At 46.0% G+C, this 27,522-nt stretch overlaps 1 long non-coding RNA gene across 1 annotated transcript in view; it reads right to left on the bottom strand.

The window, feature by feature from the left end:
- Positions 1-26,014, bottom strand: part of LOC127911968 (uncharacterized) — a 134,393-nt gene extending 108,379 nt beyond the window's left edge. The window contains exon 1 of the long non-coding RNA XR_008079886.1: positions 25,772-26,014. This is a non-coding gene — a long non-coding RNA (uncharacterized LOC127911968). The remainder of the gene's footprint in view (positions 1-25,771) is intronic.
- Between the last annotated feature and the right edge of the window lie 1,508 nt (positions 26,015-27,522).

Below are 27,522 nucleotides of genomic sequence, written 5' to 3'. Positions count from 1 at the left end.
TTAGCCGGTGGAACTTGTGGAATAGACACTGTCTGGAATGCGGTTTTAACCAATCAGCATTCAGTATTAGACCCACCCGTTGTATAATATAGTCAAATTAACTACATTTACCCACATCATTGTCTCTACTTCAGTTATGCTGAACAAAATATAAATGCAACATGCAACAATTTCAATAAATTCATTCATTTCACATGACTGGGCAGGGGTGCAGCCATGGGTGGGCCTGGGAGAGCATAGACCCACCCACTAGCAGCCATGGGTGGGCCTGGGAGAGCATAGACCCACCCACTAGCAGCCATGGGTGGGCCTGGGAGAGCATAGACCCACCCACTAGTAGCCATGGGTGGGCCTGGGAGAGCATAGACCCACCCACTAGCAGCCATGGGTGGGCCTGGGAGAGCATAGACCCACCCACTAGCAGCCATGGGTGGGCCTGGGAGAGCATAGACCCACCCACTAGCAGCCATGGGTGGGCCTGGGAGAGCATAGACCCACCCACTAGTAGCCATGGGTGGGCCTGGGAGAGCATAGACCCACCCACTAGCAGCCATGGGTGGGCCTGGGAGAGCATAGACCCACCCACTAGCAGCCATGGGTGGGCCTGGGAGAGCATAGACCCACCCACTAGCAGCCATGGGTGGGCCTGGGAGAGCATAGACCCACCCACTAGTAGCCATGGGTGGGCCTGGGAGAGCATAGACCCACCCACTAGCAGCCATGGGTGGGCCTGGGAGAGCATAGACCCACCCACTAGCAGCCATGGGTGGGCCTGGGAGAGCATAGACCCACCCACTAGCAGCCATGGGTGGGCCTGGGAGAGCATAGACCCACCCACTAGTAGCCATGGGTGGGCCTGGGAGAGCATAGACCCACCCACTAGCAGCCATGGGTGGGCCTGGGAGAGCATAGACCCACCCACTAGCAGCCATGGGTGGGCCTGGGAGAGCATAGACCCACCCACTAGCAGCCCTGCCAATCCGAATCAGTTTCTTCCCGCCACGAAAGTTCTTATTACATACATAAATACTCCTCAGCACACCACCCCACCCCCCACCAGCTGTCCGTGTGGCTGGTCTCAGACGGTCCCGCAGGTGAAGAAAGTGGTCCTGGGCGGTCGTGGATATACGTGGTATGCGGTAGTGTGGCCGGTTTGACGTACTGCCAAATTCTCTAAAACGACATCGGAGGCAGCTTATGGTAGGGAAATGAACATTAAATCCTCTGGCAACAGCTTTGAGCTGTCAGCAGGCCAATTGCGCGCCATTCGCAAAACTTGTGACATTGTGTTGTGTGACAAAACTGCACATTTTAAAGTGGCCTTTTATTGTCCCCAGCACAAGGTGCACCTGTGTAATGATCATGAGGTTTAATCAGCTTCTGATATACCACACCTGTCAGGTGGATGGATTCTCTTGGCAAAGGAAAACCGCTCACAAAGTTCGAGACAAATACGTTTTTTGGAGCGTTTTTTCCCAGTGAATGAAACATGGGACCAATACTTGACATGTTTCATGGATATTTTCTTCAGAGTGGATTGAACAATGCTTTCATTTACAATAGCAAACAAAATCACAACTATTCCAGCTATCTGACATGACTGCTACCTTTCCTTGAACCTGTTTGAACTAGCCATGTATGTTGTGAAAAAAATGACATTGACTCCGGACGAGGGAAAAAAGCATTTTTAAAAAGTAACTGCTGCTTTGGAGTTTGAATTGAATGCTGCTGAGTTGTCGTGGAAACATTGAAGTTTCAACAACAGAGGGGTTCCAGAGCACAAATCCCATTAAACATTGATGTCAGGGAGCAAGGGCCCAGGAGGTGAGTGGCTTAGTGGAAGATTCCATGTGAAATCCCTCCCCCAGTCTTACTATTCCCCCCACCCCCGCACAGGTAGGGATTTGAACCGACCCTTATTTACCCCTAACTAACCTCAGTATGAGTACATACACAGCTAATACAGGGGAATAAATTAGCTGGATTTCTATGTAAAGGTTTCTTCATAAACCTTTCAGTGGCCTCTATCACTCTTGTCATCAATAGTGACTTATGACTGGAGTAGCTGACTAATAGGAACTTGGAGTGCAGTGTGGCTGATATATCTGAACATTGGGTACTTGGACACACGCACACACGTACATGCACACACTCACGCGGCCGGGCCAAGGAACTGTCAGCCATCATTGTACAACTTAGATCCTGACAGATCCAGAGTTTCAAATTGAAAAAGAATTGTATTTCATCCAAGGTAATTTATCCTCTCTTTCTCTCTCTCGCCAAGAGAATGTCTGTTCACACCTGAGAGAATCAACCTCACTCAGGGCTGACTCAACTGGAGGGAAGGAAGGGTGGGAGGGGAGTGAAGGGAGGAGAGGGAGAGAGACAGCGAGGATGTGAAGAGAAAGAAAGAGAAAGAAAGGGGGATACTGGAGACAGAGAGAGAAAGAGAGGGGAGTTAGCTGCTCTCTAAATCTTCTCAGGTGTGATGTAATGAGATCGAGTGAGAGAGTGGATCTGTGGAGGTGTGAAGAAAGATTGGGAGGGTAAGGAGGGAGAGAACAGGGGGTAGAGAGAGAGATACAGAGAGCGACAGAGACGGAGACTGAGATTGAGACAGTGAAAGGGAGAGAGAGAAAAGAAGAAAGATTGGGAGGGTAAGGAGGGAGAGAACAGGGGGTAGAGAGAGAGATACAGAGAGCGACAGAGACAGAGACTGAGATTGAGACAGTGAAAAGGGAGAGAGAGAAAAGAAGAAAGATTGGGAGGGTAAGGAGGGAGAGAACAGGGGGTAGAGAGAGAGATACAGAGAGCGACAGAGACAGAGACTGAGATTGAGACAGTGAAAAGGGAGAGAGAGAAAAGAAGAAAGATTGGGAGGGTAAGGAGGGAGAGAACAGGGGGTAGAGAGAGAGATACAGAGAGCGACAGAGACAGAGACTGAGATTGAGACAGTGAAAGGGAGAGAGAGAAAAGAAGAAAGAGATGTGGCATGTTTCTCGCATGACTGAACACACGACAGAACAGAACGGAGAGAGAATTAGACAGACAGTGTGCTTGACCCAGAGACAAAACGTCTAATTCTATCTGGCCAATAATACAAAATCTGCCTGCGCCACGCCAAGGCTCAGAGAAGATCGAGGGGAGATTTCCTTACCTCCGAGTTCATTAGCACCTCGAAAAGCATCTCCTCAGTCATCCTGATTTGTAGTTACCGTGGCAACCTGCTCGGCAACACAAACACAGGTGTGGTGCTGAGTGAAGATGCCCCTGGGGGGGGTGAGAGCGAGGAGAGCGTGGAGGCTTACCTCCAAGTTCATTAGAGGAGGAGAGAGAGTGAGGCGGTTGAGAGGAGGAAGGGAGGGACAGGTGGGTAAGAGGGTGGGTGGGGGGGAGGGAGGGAGGCTGGTGAGAGGCGAGAGGAGGAAAGGCAGGTGGGAAGGTGAGAGTAGGGTGGCTGGAGGAGGTGGGCGAGAGGGGGAAAAGAGGGGAAAGAGAGGGGGAGAGAGAGGGTGAGGCTGACGAGAGTTCTGTCAACACCTGTCCTCTGAGGTGTCTGTCTGACAGTCTCTCGTCTTCAACTGGCCACAGTTCACCTCATGTTTAGGCTTCCTTAAATTATCACCAAACAAACAAGGGAATTAGAGCTCTCAGAGGGGAGTAAGAGGGGTAAGGGTGGTCTGAGAAGGGTAAGGGTGGTCTCTGGGATTATTAGTGGGGCTTGCGAAGCAAGAGTCCCCTCTGAAATATTTGTAATACTTCTTATTCTTATTATTTGGAATGCTACTCCTCTTACACCCGCCATTGACAGGACCAGTGCACTTGTATACAACTTTTGATATATTTTAGACTTTAAACTACTAAGCTTTCATGGGATTTCTTCAACATTCTAAACGTCCCATTGTGACATCATCAACTCCCAGACTTCCAACATTGCGAGCTCTTGTTCATCTGACCTTGAGTTTCTGATGCTAAAATGCCAACCCCACTATACGCAAAAGGGATTCACTTGTGGTATTATCACAGCTGTGTACATACCGCCACAAGCAAACACCAGGGCGGCACTCAGAAAACTGTACAAGACTATTAGCCAGCAAGAATCCTCTCACCTGGTAGCAGTCTTTGCTGTCACGGGTGCCTTTAAAGAGATTGGTGGGGCGAAAGCTTAAGATGGTGTGAACGATGCCGAATGGGTGTCAACAAAGAAGGGCTCTCCAATAGTAGTACCAAAACATTCAAAGGCCATTTTATAAAAAGTGAGTTTATGAGTTTATCAACTTTCAAAGCAAATTTACTTTCCCATTGTTCCTCAACTGTAGTGTATGATATTCCATTTGGAAGATGTGAGTCTTTAAAAAAATTAAAATAAAATAAAAATTAAAATATTGCTACATGACACCGATTTGAGCCGGTCGGTCACAAATGATAGTCCCACTAAGCTCAAACCAGATGGGAAGGCGTATCGCTGCAGAATGCTATGGTAGCCATACTGGTTAAGTGTTCACCTACTCTACGTCTCACAAAGCCGTGGAGGTCGGAATCAGAAATCTCAAATTTGGACTGATCAGACCAAAGGACAGATTCCCACCAGTCTAATGTCCATTGCTTGTGTTTCTAAGCCCAATAAAGTTTCTTCTTATTATTAGTGTTCTTCAGTAGTGTTTTTTTTTGCAGAAAATCGACCATGAAGACGCAGTTCACGCTGTCTCCTCTGAACAGTTGATGTTGAGATGTGTCTGTTACTTGAACTCTGTGAAGCATTTATTTGGGCTGCATTCTGAGGTGCAGTTAACTCCTCTGAAGCAGAGGTAACTCTCGGTCTTCCTTTCTTTCCTGTGGCGGTCCTCACGAGAGCCAGTTTCATCATATCGCTTGATGGTTTTTGCGACTGCACTTGAAGAAACTTTCAAAGTTCTTGAAATTTTCCGCATTGACTGACCTTCATGTCTTAAATGAAATTATGGACTGTCGTTTGTCTTTGCTTATTTGAGCTGTTCTTGACATGAGATATCCCTCTAGTGGTGTGGGGGCTGTGCTTTGGCAAAGTGGGTGGGGTTATATCCTTCCTGTTTGGCCCTGTCCGGGGTGTCCTCGGATGGGGCCACAGTGTCTCCTGACCCTCCTGTCTCAGCCTCCAGTATTTATGCTGCAGTAGTTTATGTGTCGGGGGCTAGGGTCAGTTTGTTATATCTGGAGTACTTCTCCTGTCCTATACAGTGTCCTGTGTGAGTTTAAGTATGCTCTCTCTAATTCTCTTTCTCTCTTTTTCTTTCTCTCTCTCGGAGGACCTGAGTCCTAGGACCATGCCTCAGGACTACCTGACACAATGACTCCTTGCTGTCCCCAGTCCACCTGGCCGAGCTGCTGCTCCAGTTTCAACTGTTCTGCCTTATTATTATTGGACCATGCTGGTCATTTAAGAACATTTGAACATCTTGGCCATGTTCTGTTATAATCTCCACCCGGCACAGCCAGAAGAGGACTGGCCACCTCACATAGCCTGGTACCTCTCTAGGTTTCTTCCTAGGTTTTGGCCTTTCTAGGGAGTTTTTTTAGCCACCGTGCTTCTACACCTGCATTGCTTGCTGTTTGGGGTTTTCGGCTGGGTTTCTGTACAACACTTTGAGATATCAGCTGATGTACAAAGGGCAATATAAAATACATTTGATTGGATAATATGGACTTGGTCTTTACCAAATAGGGCTATCTTCTGTATACCACCCCTACCTTGTCACAACACAACTGATTGTCTCAAATGCATTAAGAAGGAAAGAAATTCACAAAATAACTTTTAACAAGGCACATCTGTTAATTGAAACTACTACTACCTTATGAAGCTGGTTGATTAATTTAAATGCATTCCAGGTCTTGGGTGTGACGCTACAAGCTTGGCACACCTATATTTTGGGGGTTTCTCCCATTCTTCTCTGCAGATCCTCTCAAGCTCTGTCCAGTTGGATGGGGAGCGTCGCTGCACAGCTATTTTCATGTCTCTCCAGAGGTGTTCGATCGGGTTCAAGTCTTCAAGTCTGAGCTCTGGCTGGTTCACTCAAGGACATGCAGAGACTTTCCCTTCCTGTTGGAAGATGAACCCTTTCCCCAGTCTGATGTTTTTATTTTATTTTATTTCACCTTTATTTAACCAGGTAGGCAAGTTGAGAACAAGTTCTCATTTACAATTGCGACCTGGCCAAGATAAAGCAAAGCAGTTCGACAGATACAACGAGTTACACATGGAGTAAAACAAACATACAGTCAATAATACAGTATAAACAAGTCTATATACAATGTGAGCAAATTAGGTGAGAAGGGAGGTAAAGGCAAAAAAGGCCATGGTGGCAAAGTAAATACAATATAGCAAGTAAAACACTGGAATGGTAGTTTTGCAATGGAAGAATGTGCAAAGTAGAAATAAAAATAATGGGGTGCAAAGGAGCAAAATAAATAAATAAATAAAATACAGTTGGGAAAGAGGTAGTTGTTTGGGCTAAATTATAGTTGGGCTATGTACAGGTGCAGTAATCTGTAAGATGTCCTGAGAGCTCTGAAACATCCCACAGCATGATGCTGCCACCTCCATTTTTTTATTTTTTTATTTATTTAACTAGGCAAGTCATTTAAGAACATATTCTTATTTACAAAGACGGCCTACCACGGCCAAACCAGGACGAAGCTGGGACAATTGTGCCCCGCACTATGAGACTCCCAATCAATTCCCTGCCTTGCTTCACTATACGGATGGTATTGGCGAGATATAAGCGGTGCCTGCATTCAGGCCAAAGAGTTCAATCTTGGTTTCATCAGACCAGAGAATCTTGTTTCTCTTGGTCTGAGAGTCCTTTAGGGTACCTTTTTGGCAAACTTCAAGCAGGCAGTAATGTACCTTTTACTGAGGAGTGGCTTCCGTCTGGCCACTCTACCAGAAAGGCCTGATTGGTGGAGTGCTGCATGCATGGTTTTCCTTCTGGAAGGTTCTTCCATCTCCACTGAGGAACTCTGGAGCTCTATCAGATTGGCCGTTGGGTTCTTGGTCACCTCCCTGACCAAGGCCCTTCTCCCCCAATTGCTCAGTTTAGCCGTGTGGACAGCTCTAGAAAGAGTCTTGGTGGTTCCAAACTTCTTGCATTTAAGAATGATGGAGGCCACTGTGTTCTTGGGGACCTTCAATGCTGCAGAAATTTTTTGGTACCATTCTCCAGATATGTGCCTCCACACAATCCTGTCTCGGAGCTCTATGGACAATTCCTTCGACCTCATGGCTTGGTTTTTGCTCTGACATGCACTGTCCACTGGGACCTTATATAGACAGATGTGTGCCTTTCCACATAATGTCCAATCAATTGAATTAATTCCAATCAAGTTGTAGAAACATCTCAAGGATGATCAATGGAAACAGGATGAATCTGAGCTCTATTTTGAGTTTCAGAGCAAAGAGGTCTGAATACTTACAAATAATTTGTAAATATTTGCAAAATGATTTAAAAACCTGTTTCGTTTTGTGATTATAGGGTATTATGTGTAGATTGATAAGAAAAATGTATATAATTTAATCAATTTCAAAATAAGGCTGTAAAGTAACAAAATGTGGAAAAAAAGTGAAGGGGTCTGAATACTTTCTGAATACATTCATGCTACACACACACACACACACACACACACCACAACTTCTGCTACCAGACTCATATTATACTGCTCACTTTATACACTGCCCCAATCCCTAATACACATTTACATATTGGACTATAAATTGTAACCGTCCGGTATTATACAAATTCTAATGTGTGTATTTTACAAAGGAGCTGATCGTGGACAACAGGAAAGGCCGAACAGGCCCCCATTAACATCAATGGGGCTGCAGTGGGAGAGTGAGAGTTTCAAGTTCCTTGGTGTCGACATCTCCAACAAACTATCATGGCCCAAACACACCAACACAGCCTTGAAGAGGGCACAACAAAACCTTTTCCCCCTCAGGAGACTGAAATGTTTTGGCATGGGTCCCCAGATCCTCAAAAAGTTCTTCAGCTGCACCACCGAGAGCATCCTGATTGGTTGCATCACGGCCTGGTATGGCAACTGCTCGGCATATGACCATAAGGCGCTACAGAGGGTAGTGCGTATGGCCCAGTACATCACTGGGGCCAAGCTTCCTGCCATCCAGGACCTATATAATAGGTGGTGTCAGAGGAAAAGCCCATAAAATTGTCAGATACTTCAGTCACCCAAGTCATAGACTGTTTTCTGCTACCACGTGGCAGAAGCGGTATCGGAGCGCCAAGTCTTGGACCAAAAGGCTCCTTAACAGCTTCTACCTCCAAGCCATAAGACTGCTGAACAATTAATCAAATGGCCACTAGACAATTACATGGACCCCTTCCATTAGTTTTGTACACTGCTGTTACTCGCTGTTTATTATCTATGCATAGTCACTTTACTACTATCTACATGTACAGATTACCTCAACTAACCTGTATCCCCACACACTGACTCAGTACCGGTATCCTCTATTTAGCCTCATTATGGTTATATTATTGTGTTACTTTTTATTATTTTAAATGTTTTACTTTAGCTTATTTGGTAAATATTTTCTTAACTCTTCTTGAACTGCACTGTTGGTTAAGGGCTTGTAAGTAAGCATTTCACGGTAAGGTCTACGCTTGTTGTATTCGACACACGTGACAAATAAAGTTTGATTTCATTTTCATCCTTCTGATGTCACTCTCCTCTTGCTGTAAATGATTGGACCAAAGCGCAGCGTGGTACGTGTTCATGATATTTTATTAAAACACTTGAACAAACTAACAGTTCTGTGAAACATAGAAAATGGAACATAGAATGCCCACCCAAATCACACCCTGACCAAACCAACATAGAGACATAAAAAGCTCTAAGGTCAGGGCGTGACAACTGAGTCATTTACTGTTCGTATTCTTATCTTTTATTGTTTCTTATTGTTGTTGCATTGTCGAGAAGGAACCTGCAAGCATTCCATGTGTATCTCTGTATATATACGACTAATAAAACAAGTAAGCATTCCATTCCCTATGAACTCCAATTCAACTGTTTGACACAAATCAGCTACTTTGACCATTTTCCCAACCAGTTAGACAAAAAGTTATTGAAGTTCAACTACTTCATTTACCACAACATTTTATTTAAAAAAACTATCATCACTAGATGCACCATATTTATCTTCCCTAATAATCGCCTAAAACTTTTTAATTCCTCGTTCCTCCCTTCCACCACAAATAGCAAGTCTTCAAATTCAGAAATCCCTCCCCAAAAGTTGCAAAACTATGATATATTTTCTCTCCCTTTCAACATTCACTGCTTTATGATGGACCACAACAACCAGAAAACAGGATGTTAATTAACAAAGATTGAATGGATGAATGGATTTACAGCAGAGAGAAGGACAGAGCATCTGACTAAATATAATAATAATAATATATGCCATTTTAGCTGACGCTTTTTATCCAAAGCGACTTACAGTCATGTGCATACATTCTACGTATGGGTTGTCCCGGGGATCGAACCCCTCCCTTAGCGTTACAAGCGCCATGCTCTACCAACTGAGCCACAGAAGGACCACAAAGTTACACTGCACATGGCAAAATGAGTCCAATATAATAACATCTGACCTTGAACAGCTGTGCGTTTCCTACAGTATTCTATTGTTTGATCATTTACATCATCATTCAAATAAAATCTTGAATGTAGAGTGAGCTTTTTTGCCTCCTGCCATGGAAATAGTGTAAACATAGCTGGCGTCCCCATTCAAGTCATGATGGCATAATAGGTGGACTGGCTGTCATTGCAAAAGCAGGAAGTCAAATTTGTGCTAAAATATGTGCTGAGATTTGTTGATTCAACTCAACTGATATTACCAAAAAGATATTCCATTGCACGAGCCACATCAGTTAACATAATTAACAGTTAACATCTACGTGTAAATTATTGCACAGGATCCTACCTTTTATTCCCATCTTCTGACAGAAGACCGCTTTTGTCATGTCTTTCTTCTTTCAGTTTTCACACCCGCACCACTTGTAGTTTTAGACATTATAATTCGAACGAGAGTCGTGTAGTCAGCATGTCGTTCTTTACTCCACAAAAATAATGTTGAAATGAAAACAAAGTCATCTCTAATCCTACTTCCGTGTTCCTAGCTAGGTTGAAGATGATGTTTCCAGTCTGAAAAGGACACAACAGGATCGCCAACCAGATGGGGGTTTACTACCGTGCAAGGCAGCCTACAGACCATTAGAGAGGGTAAATATAACTATGTAGACAGACAATGATATAGTATATAGTATATTATAGTATATATAGTATTTTCTTTCAAAATATATAGTATATATTTCTTTCAAAATGTAACTTTGACTATATGCTAACTGCTTTGCTTTTTAACTAGTCAAGTTAAACGCTTTGAACTTCTTCCACTACCACTAAAAATACCTTAAAGAGCTAAAGCAAGCACCACAAATGTACTTCATGTAAATGTAGCATTTAGTTTGTGTATTTGTATTGAACATTGGGGCAATAACGAAAGGCTGCTGGATCGAATCCCCGAGGCAGACAAGGTAAAAATCTGTCGTTCTGGCCCCTGAGCAAGGCAATTAACCCACTGTTCCCCGGGCGCCGAAGACATGGATGTCGATTAAGGCAGCCCCCCGCACCTCTCTGATTCAGAGGGGTTAAATGCCCCCGCACCCTCTCTGATTCAGAAGGGTTAAATGCCCCCACACCTCTGATTCAGAAGGGTTAAATGCCCCCCGCACCTCTCTGATTCAGAGGGTTAAATGCCCCCCGCACCTCTCTGATTCAGAAGGGTTAAATGCCCCCCCGCACCTCTCTGATTCAGAAGGGTTAAATGCCCCCCGCACCTCTCTGATTCAGAAGGGTTAAATGCCCCCCGCACCTCTCTGATTCAGAAGGGTTAAATGCCCCCCACACCTCTCTGATTCAGAAGGGTTAAATGCCCCCCGCACCTCTCTGATTCAGAGGGTTAAATGCCCTCGCACCTCTCTGATTCAGAAGGGTTAAATGCCCCCAGCACCTCTGATTCAGAAGGGTTAAATGCCCCCCCGCACCTCTCTGATTCAGAAGGGTTAAATGCCCCCCCCGCACCTCTCTGATTCAGAAGGGTTAAATGCCCCCGCACCTCTCTGATTCAGAAGGGGTTAAATGCCCCCCCACCTCTCTGATTCAGAAGGGTTAAATACGGAAGACACATTTCAGTTGAAGCCATTCAGTTGTGCAACTGACTAGGTATCCCCCTTTCCCTTTCTAATGCACTGTTGTAACATGAGCATTTCATTGCACGCACTATAACACCTGTAAATCTGTACCTGACAAATACACTTGTATTTGATTTGAAGTGTGCTGAGAGACTGATACCTGAGAGCTGATACATACTAGTATGAAGCCAATCGGACAGACATCAAACGAGACCGACAGACTGAGAATTGTCAGTCAGACAGAAGTTTTAAAAGGATTCAGTGCTAGTCAATGATCCTGTAGGGTCCTAAGCTACTCTGTGTGAGCAACTCAGTAAGACTGCTGTGTATCTTATTACAGGGCCAATATGGAGTCCATTAACTGTGTGTGTGGCGTGCTAATCCCCACACCGTATCAGTAAACAAGCTACGTTTGTTATGGCTAACTGGCTAAGCTAACCATTCTAGAGCTAGCAGCCTAGCCGCGGTGTAAACCACCCAGGCCGGGAGATATGGAGTGATTCATTGTTTGCTTTGGTTCATGCTGATTAGTTCAAAGGTTATTTTTCCTTCTCAACTTTCCTGAGTTCTGATTGCAGAACCTTTCTACAACAGAACAATAGGATTCCCTGTTTATTGGTGGAACAGGCAGGTGTTTAGGAGACGAGGTAAGAGAATCCCTGAAGATAAATGCCACCTGGGATTAACTCATCATCCTAGCTTTGAGCTGACCTGAAACATAGCTCTTTGTTCACTGAACGACAGCAAAGGAACGGAGAAGGGTGAGAGGTAGAGAGAGAAAGAGAGAGATGCTCTTTGTTCACTGTGGCAACCTCCAGCAGAAATACAATAAAGAAAGAAGGATAGAAGTGAACATTGCAGACGGCAGTCAGAGAGTGTGTGTGTGGTCAGGTCACCCTTCCAAGTTTTTTCTTTCCTAGTAGTCACAACATCAGACCACTACATCAGAACAGTTACTGGTGTGACTGGTGCCCAGTCAGACAGACAGAGGCCAATGGCAGTGGACTCAATGTTTTGGATCATTCTGGAAAAACTGCCTCAAATAGATAGGGCCAACCGTCGTCACATACACGCACACACACACGCATGCTAGAGCTGTGACGGTCATGGAATTTTGGATGATGGTCCTGACTGCATGAGCTGCCATAGAAATTGTATGAATAGAACTTGCAGCCCCATTCAAGTCAATGATGGCGTAGCGGGTGGACCAGAGGTGGAGTAGCGGAAGATGGAAGTGTAATTCCTCAAAATGTTCTTAGGGAATTCATTGTTTTCTTAGGAACTTCGTAAATATCTTTCCTAAGAACTTTGTAAATATCTTATTTTGTGGCATTGACATTAGTGACGTGCTTGAAACCAATAAATAAGCCTATTTGACAGGGATGATAGGATTTGGCCCACTATAATAAAATGCTGAGATTTCATTTAATTTCATTTATTTATCTCCTTTATGTCTCAAGATAATTCTTTTTGGCCCACAAACACTTCACGTAGAAAAATAAACTAGATTTTTTTCACAAATATAGCCATCAGACTTATATAAAAACAAAAATGCATAACCAAGGAAAGCAATAGAAACTTCAGAAAACAAGTGATGATGGAGGAAATAGCAGACTGGAAAAGGTTGCTGTTGGGGACACTCAAAGACTGCGGGGTCACTGTCGACCGAGACCAAAAGAGAGGATGGGCAAGAGTGGCCGAGTCTGTCTCTGCCGTTGGGGTATGGCAAGGGACAGTGATGCTGCTGGTCTGACATTAAGTCGGCTGCCGAAGAAGGGAGCTGAGAGACCATTCATGTGGACCAGCTGGAGGAGAAGGTGTTGTCCCCGATAAGAGAGATGGTGGGTAGAGGGACTGCGTGACCGGTAAGTTAGGTAACAACATTAGCAAGCTAACGCGTAGCAACATTATAGCCAACATAGCTAACAACGTTAACATTATCTAAGTTAGCTCGTCAATTCGCAAAGAAGAACTTGGCTAACCAAGATGGCGTAGCAGTCAGACGTCTTGTCGTGTCGTGTCTCTTGTATATATTGTTTTTTTACATATTTTTCTTCGTATATCTTGTAAAACATTTTGCTAAACCTCAACATCTAAATACTCTCCTGCAACCCGCCTCACCCAATGTAGCGCGGATCTGCTTTTTTTTCTAAAGTATTTATATTTACTTCGGATCCGGAACCCCTCAACTGAAGCTAGCCAGCTAACTACCAGCTATCAGTCAGCAAACCATTGCTAGCGTTCTTCAGCTAACCGGTCATCAGCGAACCTTTAGCTCGGAAAGCTCTCGCCAGTTCGAACAACGCGACTCTAACCAGAGCATAACGGACCTATTATTTTTTTAACCCCGGATTCCCACCGGATTCCCACCGCAAACGGAACATTTTCAGCTGGATCTTCACAACTAGCTAACTAGCTAACTCGCAACCCCCGGATGATTACTCCTGGCTAGCGTTTCCATCCACTTAGCTTGAAGCTAGCCCGGCCAGAGCTCCTGTGCTACCACCGAAGCATACTCCTGGGCTACAATATCCGGACCTCGACCGGTCTATCAATGTCACCGCATGAAGAGGCATAAACAGACTCACCCCATCGCGACGTCCCCAAAGGCTAACTTTCTAGCCCTTGCTATCTCCTTGCTTGCTAATTCGGCCTGCTAACTGCTACCTTGTTTAGCCCCGGCCTACTAACTGTTAGCTTGTTAGCACAGGCCTGCTAACCGTCTGAATCGTCGCGTCCCAACCACTCACTGGACCCATATTTACTTTCAATCTCTTTTCGATTTTTAATTTGTTTATACCTTCCGGTAACCTGCCTCACCCAATGTGATACGGAATCGCTATTATTTTTTATTTTTAGAACACACTCAAGAACCTCCAGAAGCTAACCAGCTAACCAGCTACAAGCTATTTAGTCATTGTTAGCCACTGCTAGCGGCTTTTACCTTTTACCTTCTGCACAGCCAGCCAGTTTTTTAAACCTGGATAATACTCGCCAGTCTAGCTTCCCTGCCCCATCCACCGCTGCCCCCTGGACACTGATCACTTGGCTACATAGCTGATGCATGCTGGACTGTCCATTAATCACGGTACTCCATTCTGCTTGTTTATGTTTATCTGTCGGCCCCAGCCTCACTCAGGCTCTGTGTGTAGTTAATACGACCCCCTCTGCCTAGCCTACGCCATTTTACCTGCTGTTGTTGTGCTAGCTGATTAGCTGTTGTTGTCTCACCTACTGTTTTAGCTACTGTTTTAGCTAGCTCTCCCAATTCAAAACCTGTGATTACTGTATGCCTCGCTGTATGTCTCTCTCAAATGTCAATATGCCTTGTATACTGTTGTTCAGGTTAGTTATCATTGTTTTAGTTTACAATGGAGCCCCTAGTTCCACTCTTCATACCCCTGATACCTCCTTTGTCCCACCTCCCACACATGCGGTGACCTCACCCATTACAACCAGCATGTCCAGAGATACAACCTCTCTCATCATCACCCAGTGCCTGGGCTTACCTCCGCTGTACACGCACCCCACCATACCCCTGTCTGCGCATTATGCCCTGAATATATTCTACCATGCCCAGAAATCTGCTCCTTTTATTCTCTGTCCCCAACGCTCTGGGCGACCAGTTTTGATAGCCTTTAGCCGCACCCTCATTCTACTCCTCCTCTGTTCCGCGGGTGATGTGGAGGTAAACCCAGGCCCTGCATGTCCCCAGGCACCCTCATTTGTTGACTTCTGTGATCGAAAAAGCCTTGGTTTCATGCATGTCAACATCAGAAGCCTCCTCCCTAAGTTTGTTTTACTCACTGCTTTAGCACACTCTGCTAACCCTGATGTCCTTGCCGTGTCTGAATCCTGGCTCAGGAAGGCCACCAAAATTCTGAGATTTCCATACCCAACCAAAACATTTTCTGTCAAGATAGAACTGCCAAAGGGGAGGAGTTGCAGTCTACTGCAGAGATAGCCTGCAAAGTAATACCATACTTTCCAGGTCCATACCCAAACAGTTCGAACTACTAATTTTGAAAATTACTCTCTACAGAAATACGTCTCTCACTGTTGCCGCCTGCTACCGACCCCCCTCAGCTCCCAGCTGTGCCCTGGACACCATTTGTGAATTGATCGCCCCCCATCTAGCTTCAGAGTTTGTTCTGTTAGGTGACCTAAACTGGGATATGCTTAACACCCCGGCAGTCCTTTAATCTAAGCTAGATGCCCTCAATCGCACACAAATCATCATGGAACCCACCAGGTACAACCCTAAATCTGTAAACAAGGGCACCCTCATAGACATCATCCTGACCAACTGGCCCTCCAAATACACCTCCGCTGTCTTCAACCAGGATCTCAGCGATCACTGCCTCATTGCCTGTATCCGCTACGGAGCCGCAGTCAAACGACAACCCCTCATCACTGTCAAACGCTCCCTAAAACACTTCTGTGAGCAGGCCTTTCTAATCGACCTGGCCCGGGTATCCTGGAAGGACATTGACCTCATCCCGTCAGTTGAGGATGCCTGGTCATTCTTTAAAAGTAACTTCCTCACCATTTTAGATAAGCATGCTACGTTAAAAAATGCAGAACTAAGAACAGCCTGGCCTGGTTCACCATCTACTTTGCAGACAGAGTTCAGTGTGTCAAATCGGAGGGCATGCCGTCCGGTCCTCTGGCAGTCTCTATGGGGGTGCCACAAGGTTCAAGCCTCGGGCCGACTCTTTTCTCTGTATATATCAATGATGTTGGTCTTGCTGCTTGCGATTCCCTGATCCACCTCTACGCAGACGACACCATTCTATATACTTCCGGCCCGTCCTTGGACACTGTGCTATCTAACCTCCAAACGAGCTTCAATGCCATACAACACTCCTTCCGTGGCCTCCAACTGCTCTTATACGCTAGTAAAACCAAATGCATGCTTTTCAACCGTTCGCTGCCTGCACCCGCACGCCTGACCAGCATCACCACCCTGGATGGTTCCGACCTTGAATATGTGGACATCTATAAGTACCTAGGTGTCTGGCTAGACTGTAAACTCTCCTTCCAGACTCATATCAAACATCTCCAATCGAAAATCAAATCTAGAGTCGGCTTTCTATTCCGCAAAAAACTCCTTCACTCACGCCGCCAAACTTACCCTAGTAAAACTGACTATCCTACCGATCCTCGACTTCGGCGATGTCATCTACAAAATTGCTTCCAACACTCTACTCAGCAAACTGGATGCAGTTTATCACAGTGCCATCCGTTTTGTCACTAAAGCACCTTATACCACCCTCCACTGCGACCTGTATGCTCTAGTCGGCTGGCCCTCGCTACATATTCGTCGCCAGACCCACTGGCTCCAGGTCATCTACAAGTCAATGCTAGGTAAAGCTCCGCCTTATCTCAGTTCACTGGGTCACGATGGCAACACCCATCCGTAGTACGCGCTCCAGCAGGTGTATCTCACTGATCATCCCTAAAGCCAACACCTCATTTGGCCGCCTTTCGTTCCAGTTCTCTGCTGCCTGTGACTGGAACGAATTGCAAAATCGCTGAAGTTGGAGACTTTTATCTCCCTCACCAACTTCAAACATCTGCTATCTGAGCAGCTAACTGATCGCTGCAGCTGTACATAGTCTATTGGTAAATAGCCCACCCATTTTTACCTACCTCATCCCCATACTGTTTTTATTTATTTACTTTTCTGCTCTTTTGCACACCAATATCTCTACATGTACATGACCATCTGATCATTTATCACTCCAGTGTTAATCTGCAAAATGTTAATTATTCGCCTACCTCCTCATGCCTTTTTTGCTCACAATGTATATAGACTCCCCCTTTTTTCTACTGTGTTATTGACTTGTTAATTGTTTACTCTGTGTTGTCTGTTCACACTGCTATGCTTTATCTTGGCCAGGTCGCAGTTGCAAAATGAGAACTTACCTGCCTGGTTAAATAAAGGTGAAATAAATAAATAATAAATACAAAAATAACGCAAGCTATTTAACACAATGTATTGTTAATTACTAGCTAGCAGGATAATAGTTTAATTAGTTTTCTATATTTAAATGTCCGGAAGCCACATGTGTCTGTGGCCGTGGCGCAAGAAAACATTAATGGGTACAAAAGTATCCATTTGTCACAAGGGTTTAGCTGTCCTAAAGTTAAGTACATTTCCAAGAAGAAATCCTTAACATTATTTTCAAGCATCCCATTTCTTTTATCTTAGGAAGAAACTAAGAAAAACCGAATACTAGCTAGCAGGTTAGGCAGTTCAAATAATGACCAGAGTATAGCTGACAACGTCTTAAATGTAGTTACTTTTGATTCATTATTACAGGAAAAGAACCCCACGTCAACTTCATTATTTACAAGGTAATGATGGCGAGTTGACAGAAAATAGCTTATGGTTGTGAGTGCGCCGAAATAAAAGTAGGTCATTCTGTCTGAGAATTTTAGAACTCCTGCAGCTCTCGTCACAGATGGATTTGGACTTGTTGCTGTAGCAGCCCGGTAACCACGACAACGGATGTTGCGACAGTCACAGACACATTCACTTTTTTCATGTCTGTGCAGCATTCCACCAGAGTAAAAATTAAATGTAGTCTTGATCGGCTACACCTGTCACAGTCTAAGTATAAATGTTCCAAGGCTGTACTATACTGTCTATGCTGCATTGTGGTTATTCCGTTTTTTTTTAAATAAAATGTATTCCGGTTATGACGCACTCACTCAACCAGGTCACGGTGGCACGCTGGAACAATGGCATCACAGTGTTTCCTGAATGTTGGGGTGGAGTTGGAGGATGCGGTGATGTCATCGCTACAGAACCTTCTTACATCATCTTCTCCCAGCTCCATTAGTGACTAATGACCGTGTGGCGCTGTAGCAGGGAGGGGCAGCAGGCAGGTAATGAATGGCCCTTTAATATCAAACAAATACATGCACATGCTCACGCTCACGCATGGACATACCCACGGCATGCGACACACACACACACACGCACACGCACGCGCACGCGCACACACACACACACACACACACACACACACACACACACACACACACACACACACACACACACACACACACACACACACACACACACACACACACACACACAGAAACACACACACATAGTTCCAGTACTTTGCACCACTCAATTATATATATTTTTTTAATAGAGTTGAATTCCCTGTGGTTTTATGAGTTTATAAAGGACATGAAATGTGCTGTGAGGGATGGGAGAGTCCATTATAGCCACACACACATACCCGCATGCACACCAGCACATCATGGACGCACACACACACACACACACACACACACACACACACACACACACACACACACACACACACACACACACACACACACACACACACACACACCTACACCTCCTGAGGGGTGACAGAGGAGAAGTCCAAAACCCCCTCAGTGCGACGGCCGGGGTCCTGAATGGGCCGGCCAACCAAAACGCCACCCTGGGTTGAGAAACTCAGCATCAAGACGTAAAAGTGTGTGTGTGTGTTGGGAGGGAGGGAGGGACGTTTCACCACACCAGACAGAGGAATCTGAGGAGAGCTTTCATGGTTTATGAACAACAGCAGACATACCTCTGAGAGGAGGAGACGCCAAGATACAACATCCTGCTAGAACGATGCAGAAAGAGTTAGGGATGGGGGAGAGAGATAGAGGGGGAGAAGGAGAGAGAGAGAGAGGGGGTAGCTCCATCCTGCTAGAACGATGCAGAAAGAGTTAGGGATGGGGGGAGGAGAGAGATAGAGGGGGAGAAGGAGAGAGAGAGAGAGAGAGGGGTAGCTCCATCCTGCTAGAACGAGGCAGAAAGAGTTAGGGATGGGGTTAGAGAGATAGAGGGGGAGAAGGAGAGAGAGATAGAGGGGGAGAAGGAGAGAGAGAGAAAGAGGGGGAGAAGGAGAGAGAGAGAGATAGAGGGGGGAGAAGGAGAGAGAGAGAGATAGAGGGGGCTCCAGAAGGAGAGAGAGAGAGAGGGGGAGAAGGAGAGGGAGAGAGATAGAGGGGGAGAAGGAGAGAGAGAGGGGGGTAGCTCCGTTTGTAGAGCTTACAACGTCAGGGTTATGGGTTTGTTTCCCACGGGGACCAGTATGAAAATGGATGCACTCACTACTGTAAGTCGCTCTGGATAAGAGTGTCTGCTAAATGACTAAAATGTCAAATGTCAAATGTAAAGAGAAAGAAAGAGAGAAAGTCAAAAGAACGGCTGAAGAGGAGGGGGCAGTGTGCGTATTGTCCAAATAAATGTTCTGGGGAAGACCGCTTCTTAGATTTCATAGGGTCAGAGGTTCAATCTGTCTGTCAGTTTGAGTGTCTGTCTGAATCCATCCCTCCTTGCATATCTCTCTGTCTGTCTGTCTCTCCACTCGTCTTTCTCTACTCCCTGCCAGCCCACACTCAGTCCCTTATTCAAACTTTCTTCATCGCTAACTCTCCCATGCCTCTTTCATTCTAATGCTCTATCCCTCCATCTCTTCATCAGTCTCTCAGACAATTCTCCCTCAGTCAGTCAAAGTACACTTCTCACCAGTCAGTCTCAATGTCTGACTCTATATGCTTGGAGTAACTCCAATTTAGCTCGTATAACCGTTCCCACACCCTGCCCCTGATTCACCCGTCTCTCTAGTAAACCATTAGGATTTACTGGCCGACCCCCTGACCTTTGACTGCGGTCGTGGCCTGGGCTTTCATTAGGAATAAATCATAAACACCTGAACAGGCGACCCGGGCACAGAGGAGGGTGTGTCTATGTGTATGTATGTCAGGTCATGTGGTACTCATTTCAGGTCACAGTGGTGTGTAAATCAGGTTAAACCAGTGCTCACGACCTCTCTAACCTCTGGGCTCACAACGCATATAAAAAAATCCACGCTATTTACCACAAATTTGTGTGTGTGTGTGTTTGTGTGTGGTGTGTGTGTGTGTGTGTGTGTGTGTGTGTGTGTGTGTGTGTGTGTGTGTGTGTGTGTGTGTGTGTGTGTGTGTGTGTGTGTGTGTGTGTGTGTGTGTGTGTGTGTGTGTGTGTGTGTGTGTGTGTGTGTGTGTGTGTGTGTGTGTGTGTGTGTGTGTGAATATGTCATTCATTCACAAAAACAATCACCCATAGCAGGCATGGCTCCAGCAGTTAGCATATATGACTTATGAGCGAATCATGGAACATTGTCAGAAGTTTGCTACAGGGAAGTGAGCTATAATTATAGGCAGTGGATGATGAGGATCCCGTTGACAGCAAACAGGTTATAGGCAGCCCTGAAGTTCACCACAATCCAGGGACACAGTTTAGCAGCGAGAGAGAGAGAGAGAGAGAGAGAGAGAGAGAGAGAGAGAGACAGAGAGACAGAGAGAGAGAGAGAGAGAGAGAGAGAGAGAGAGAGAGAGAGAGAGACAGAGAGAGATAACATTTGAGTCCTGAGTCCAGTGGTACTACAGATCATGTTTCACAGGACATCAGTCTAATGGTGAGTGACTAGAAGCAATCACAAGACTGATAACATCCCCTCCTCCGTTCTCTCATAGTTTCCATCTCCCACCGTATTCCTATCAACCCCTCCATCCTTGTCCTCCCGCTCTCTCCTCCCCTTCTTCCTCACCCTGTCCCCTCCCTCACACTCTCTCCCATCTCCTACTCTCTTCTCTCCTCCTACTCTCTTCTCTCCTCCTACTCTCTTCTCTCCTCTCCCTACACCTCTCTGCCTTCCCCTCTCTTCACCCTCTATCAAGTCCTCACCCCTCCTCTCTCTCCTCACCCTCCCTCTCCAATGATGAGAGAGGTGCCACAGACTCAGGAGGAAATGGAGGGTAGGAGAGGGGCAGGGGAGGAGCACTGCCCGTTGATTAAGCCACAGGGTTGGCACACTGACATGGACAGGAGGTGAAGGGAGGTCACCATAGTTACGCCATGCTCCCCCCACCTCTAATTAATAGTGGAGCGGTCCTGGTTATTATGGTATGCTGCATCCTCCCTCCCATACAAGCAGATCAGGTGTCGACAGACAGGCAGGGAAAGTGTCAGGAGGAGAACATTTAGACAACACAGAACATGAAACCTGATATCACTTTGAGACGTGTGTGTGTTTGTGTGTGTGTTTGTGTGTGTGTTTGTGTGTGTGTGTGTTTGTGTGTGTGTGTTGTGTGTGTGTGTGTGTGTGTGTGTGTGTGTGTGTGTGTGTGTGTGTGTGTGTGTGTGTGTGTGTGTGTGTGTGTGTGTGTGTGTGTGTGTGTGTGTGTGTGTGTGTGTGTGTGTGTGTGTGTGTGTGTGTGTGTTTGCGCTGGGCATAAAGGTGTCTTTGTTACAGTATGACCCACTTCAGTCTTCAGTAAGAGGTTTAGCCTGGGGGAGTGTGTAGGCAACACTGAACCCTGCTCTGTTCACACATGCATGAAAACACGCACATACACACACACACCTTTTTGAAGAGCAGTGCTAGGCAATAGAAGCATCCATAAGAAATTAAGCTTGAATGTCCTCTGAGCAGAGGTGTTGTGTGCGCATGTTGTTACCAAAAGGTGAGCATGGGTAGAAAGGGGTGGACCTTCCCGTAGACTTCAATAGTAGAGGCCTGGTAGAAGTTCACACTCTTGGTCAGTCCACACATCTTTGTAGCTTACAGCAGACGCCGAGCACCATCCGCGTTAGAGTGTTAGTGGAGACAGACAGAATGATAGAAAACGTTCACATCAATACAAAATGGAAATCATACTAGTGTGAAAGTGTTGTTCTGATGAAGTTCAACTTGTAGAGGCGATATGCAGTCTGGAGAGTGTGTCCCTTTCCCCTGTGTGTGTGTGACCAGGCCCTTTGAGGACAAGACCACATTTAACCTTGTAAAGCCAAGCTGGTCGTGGTCGACACTCCTGGACTGTGCGGTAGGAGCGCTGTCTGCACAGCGGAAATGTGTTGGTGGTTGACTGTGAACACGCACACACACACGCACACACATACACACACACACACGCACACACATACACACACACACACACACACACACACACACACACACACACACACACACACACACACACACACACACACACACACACACACACACACACGCACATACACAGCCATGTACTGCACACACACACGCACATACACAGCCATGTACTGCACATACACAGCCATGTACTGCACACACGCACACGCACATACACAGCCATGTACTGCACATACACAGCCATGTACTGCACATACACAGCCATGTACTGTACATACACAGCCATGTACTGTACATACACAGCCATGTACTGTACATACACAGCCATGTACTGTACATACACAGCCATGTACTGTACATACACAGCCATGTACTGCACATACACAGCCATGTACTGTACATACACAGTCATGTACTGTACATACACAGCCATGTACTGTACATACACAGCCATGTACTGCACATACACAGCCATGTACTGTACATACACAGCCATGTACTGTACATACACAGCCATGCCATGTACTGTACATACACAGCCATGTACTGCACATACACAGCCATGTACTGCACATACACAGCCATGTACTGTACATACACAGCCATGTACTGTACATACACAGCCATGTACTGTACATACACAGCCATGTACTGCACATACACAGCCATGTACTGCACATACACAGCCATGTACTGCACATACACAGCCATGTACTGTACATACACAGCCATGTACTGTACATACACAGCCGTGTACTGTACATACACAGCCATGTACTGCACATACACAGCCATGTACTGCACATACACAGCCGTGTACTGCACATACACAGCCGTGTACTGCACATACACAGCCGTGTACTGCACATACACAGCCATGTACTGCACATACACAGCCGTGTACTGCACATACACAGCCATGTACTGCACATACACAGCCGTGTACTGCACATACACAGCCATGTACTGCACATACACCGTGTACTGCACATACACAGCCATGTACTGCACATACACAGCCGTGTACTGCACATACACAGCCATGTACTGCACATACACAGCCATGTACTGTACATACACAGCCATGTACTGCACATACACAGCCATGTACTGCACATACACAGCCGTGTTGTACATACACAGCCATGTACTGTACATACACAGCCGTGTACTGCACATACACAGCCATGTACTGTACATACACAGCCATGTACTGTACATACACAGCCATGTACTGCACATACACAGCCATGTACTGCACATACACAGCCATGTACTGCACATACACAGCCATGTACTGTACATACACAGCCATGTACTGTACATACACAGCCATGTACTGTACATACACAGCCATGTACTGTACATACACAGCCATGTACTGTACATACACTGACCATGTACTGTACATACACAGCCGTGTACTGCACATACACAGCCGTGTACTGCACATACACAGCCGTGTACTGCACATACACAGCCATGTACTGTACATACACAGCCATGTACTGTACATACACAGCCGTGTACTGTACATACACAGCCGTGTACTGCACATACACAGCCGTGTACTGCACATACACAGCCATGTACTGCACATACACAGCCGTGTACTGTACATACACAGCCATGTACTGCACATACACAGCCATGTACTGCACATACACAGCCATGTACTGTACATACACAGCCATGTACTGTACATACACAGCCGTGTACTGCACATACACAGCCATGTACTGTACATACACAGCAATGTACTGTACATACACAGCCATGTACTGTACATACACAGCCATGTACTGTACATACACAGCCATGTACTGCACATACACAGCCATGTACTGTACATACACAGCCATGTACTGCACATACACAGCCATGTACTGTACATACACAGCCATGTACTGTACATACACAGCCATGTACTGCACATACACAGCCATGTACTCTACATACACAGCCATGTACTGTACATACACAGCCATGTACTGTACATACAGAGCCATGTACTGCACATACACAGCCATGTACTGTACATACACAGCCATGTACTGTACATACACAGCCATGTACTGCACATACACAGCCATGTACTGCACATACACAGACATGTACTGCACATACACAGCCATGTACTGTACATACACAGCCATGTACTGTACATACACAGCCATGTACTGCACATACACAGCCGTGTACTGCACATACACAGCCATGTACTGTACATACACAGCCATGTACTGTACATACACAGCCATGTACTGTACATACACAGCCATGTACTGCACATACACAGCCATGTACTGTACATACACAGCCATGTACTGCACATACACAGCCATGTACTGCACATACACAGCCATGTACTGCACATACACAGCCATGTACTGCACATACACAGCCATGTACTGCACATACACAGCCATGTACTGCACATACACAGCCATGTACTGCACATACACAGCCATGTACTGCACATACACAGCCATGTACTGCACATACACAGCCATGTACTGCACATACACAGCCATGTACTGTACATACACAGCCATGTACTGCACATACACAGCCATGTACTGCACATACACAGCCGTGTACTGCACATACACAGCCGTGTACTGCACATACACAGCCATGTACTGCACATACACAGTCATGTACTGTACATACACAGCCATGTACTGTACATACACAGCCATGTACTGCACATACACAGCCATATACTGCACATACACAGCCATGTACTGCACATACACAGCCATGTACTGCACATACACAGCCATGTACTGTACATACACAGCCATGTACTGTACATACAGCCATGTACTGTACATACACAGCCATGTACTGTACATACACAGCCATGTACTGCACATACACAGCCATGTACTGCACATACACTCTGCCCATCGGAAACGTGTCAGCAGTTTACTGCTTCCTCCTATTGCTACAGGGCTCTAGGATAAAGACCCACTATTTAACATGATAGAGAACAGAGGGGCTCTTTTCGGCTCACTCACACACACACGCAAACACACACACATAGGTTGACTTCGATCACCTTCGATAAAACTCCTCCGTTCGAGCTCAGCCTAATCAACCTTGACACTCCACTCTTTTTGTTGAAGTTTTCATTAACAGTGCCCACTACACTCACACTCGCACACACGTACTACTGGCATTGGGTGGTATTCGTCTACACACACATCTGCACACACTGCCTAGTCAAGAAGTGCTTTCTCCCACTGAGCTGTCAGGAGTTGTTGAGTGAAACAAGTCCCTAAACTACCAGGCTACTACACCAAGCAGAGCAGAGGGGGGAGAGGCCTGAATAGCATCCCAAATGGCATCCTTTTCCCTATATAGTGCACTCTGGGCCTTAGAAAGCCCTATGGGCCCTGGTCAAAAGTAGTGCACTATAAGGAAATAAGGTGCCATTTGGAACACAATCCTTGGCTGTGTTTCTCTGGCTGCAAATGGAGCTATAGGCCTAACAGACCCACAATGCCCTCTTTCATGTGAGGCCACTACCTTAAAAAACGAGTGCCAGCTCTTATAGACAATTCTTCCCCTCACCTTTTTCTCTCCCCTTCTTTTTTTCTCCTTGTCCTCTTCCTCTCCCGTCTGACTTTTTTACCCTCACTCCTGTCCTTCATCTTCCTGCCTCCTCCTCTTCGCCCTGTCACGTTTACTCCCTTTGGTTCTTTCCCCAGGCGTTATTGTTTCTGTTTATGTGTTTCATGTCTGTACTGCCACTCGTGTTTGCTTTATTGTTCGATGTTTCGTTTATTATTTAACGGCTCTCCGACTCCCAGCATGTATGTTTACAGAATACTCACTCTGTTTCTGTTTCAAGTACGCTTGTCGTGTTTCTTGTTGTGTTAGTTTATTCATTAAATTCCCTCCCTGTACTTGCTACCCGATTATGAGCGTACACGTCACACCCCCTCCTCCTCCCCCTTTCTGTGTAGCCTTAGCTTTTGTCACTCCTCCCCCTTTCTGTGTAGCCTTAGCTTTTGTCACTCCTCCCCTTTCTGTGTAGCCTTAGCTTTTGTCACTCCTCCCCCTTTCTGTGTAGCCTCAGCTTTTGTCACTCCTCCCCCTTTCTGTGTAGCATTAGCTTTGTCACTCCTCCCCTTTCTGTGTAGCCTTAGCTTTTGTCACTCCTCCCCTTTCTGTGTAGCCTTAGCTTTTGTCACTCCTCCCCTTTCTGTGTAGCCTTAGCTTTTATCACTCCTCCCCTTTCTGTGTAGCTTTAGCTTTTGTCACTCCTCCCCCTTTCTGTGTAGCCTCAGCTTTTGTCACTCCTCCCCCTTTCTGTGTAGCCTTAGCTTTTGTCACTCCTCCCCTTTCTGTGTAGCCTTAGCTTTTATCACTCCTCCCCCTTTCTGTGTAGCCTTAGCTTTTGTCACTCCTCCCCCTTTCTGTGTAGCCTTAGCTTTTGTCACTCCTCCCCCTTTCTGTGTAGCTTTAGCTTTTGTCACTCCTCCCCTTTCTGTGTAGCCTCAGCTTTTGTCACTCCTCCCCTTTCTGTGTAGCCTTAGCTTTTGTCACTCCTCCCCCTTTCTGTGTAGCCTTGGCTTTTATCACTCCTCCCCCTTTCTGTGTAGCCTTAGCTTTTGTCACTCCTCCCCCTTTCTGTGTAGCCTTAGCTTTTGTCCTCCTCCCCTTTCTGTGTAGCCTTAGCTTTTATCACTCCTCCCCCTTTCTGTGTAGCTTTAGCTTTTGTCACTCCTCCCCCTTTCTGTGTAGCCTCAGCTTTTGTCACTCCTCCCCCTTTCTGTGTAGCCTTAGCTTTTGTCACTCCTCCCCCCTTTCTGTGTAGCCTTAGCTTTTATCACTCCTCCCCTTTCTGTGTAGCCTTGGCTTTTTGTCACTCCTCCCCTTTCTGTGTAGCCTCAGCTTTTGTCACTCCTCCCCTTTCTGTGTAGCCTTAGCTTTTGTCACTCCTCCCCTTTCTGTGTAGCCTTAGCTTTGTCACTCCTTCCTTTCTGTGTAGCCTTAGCTTTTGTCACTCCTCCCCTTTCTGTGTAGCCTTAGCTTTTGTCACTCCTCCCCCTTTCTGTGTAGCCTTAGCTTTTGTCACTCCTCCCCCTTTCTGTGTAGCCTTAGCTTTTGTCACTCCCTCCCCTTTCTGTGTAGCCTTAGCTTTGTCACTCCTTCCCCTTTCTGTGTAGCCTTAGCTTTTGTCACTCCTCCCCTTTCTGTGTAGCCTTAGCTTTTGTCACTCCTCCTTTCTGTGTAGCCTTGGCTTTATCACTCCTCCCCTTTCTGTGTAGCTTTAGCTTTTGTCACTCCTCCCCTTTCTGTGTAGCCTCAGCTTTTGT

The sequence above is a fragment of the Oncorhynchus keta genome, chromosome 26 (assembly GCF_023373465.1).
Source record: "Oncorhynchus keta strain PuntledgeMale-10-30-2019 chromosome 26, Oket_V2, whole genome shotgun sequence".
NCBI classification, from domain to species: Eukaryota; Metazoa; Chordata; class Actinopteri; order Salmoniformes; family Salmonidae; genus Oncorhynchus; species Oncorhynchus keta.
Note: the sequence above shows the minus strand (reverse complement) of the source record. Positions and strands in the feature narration are given on the sequence as shown.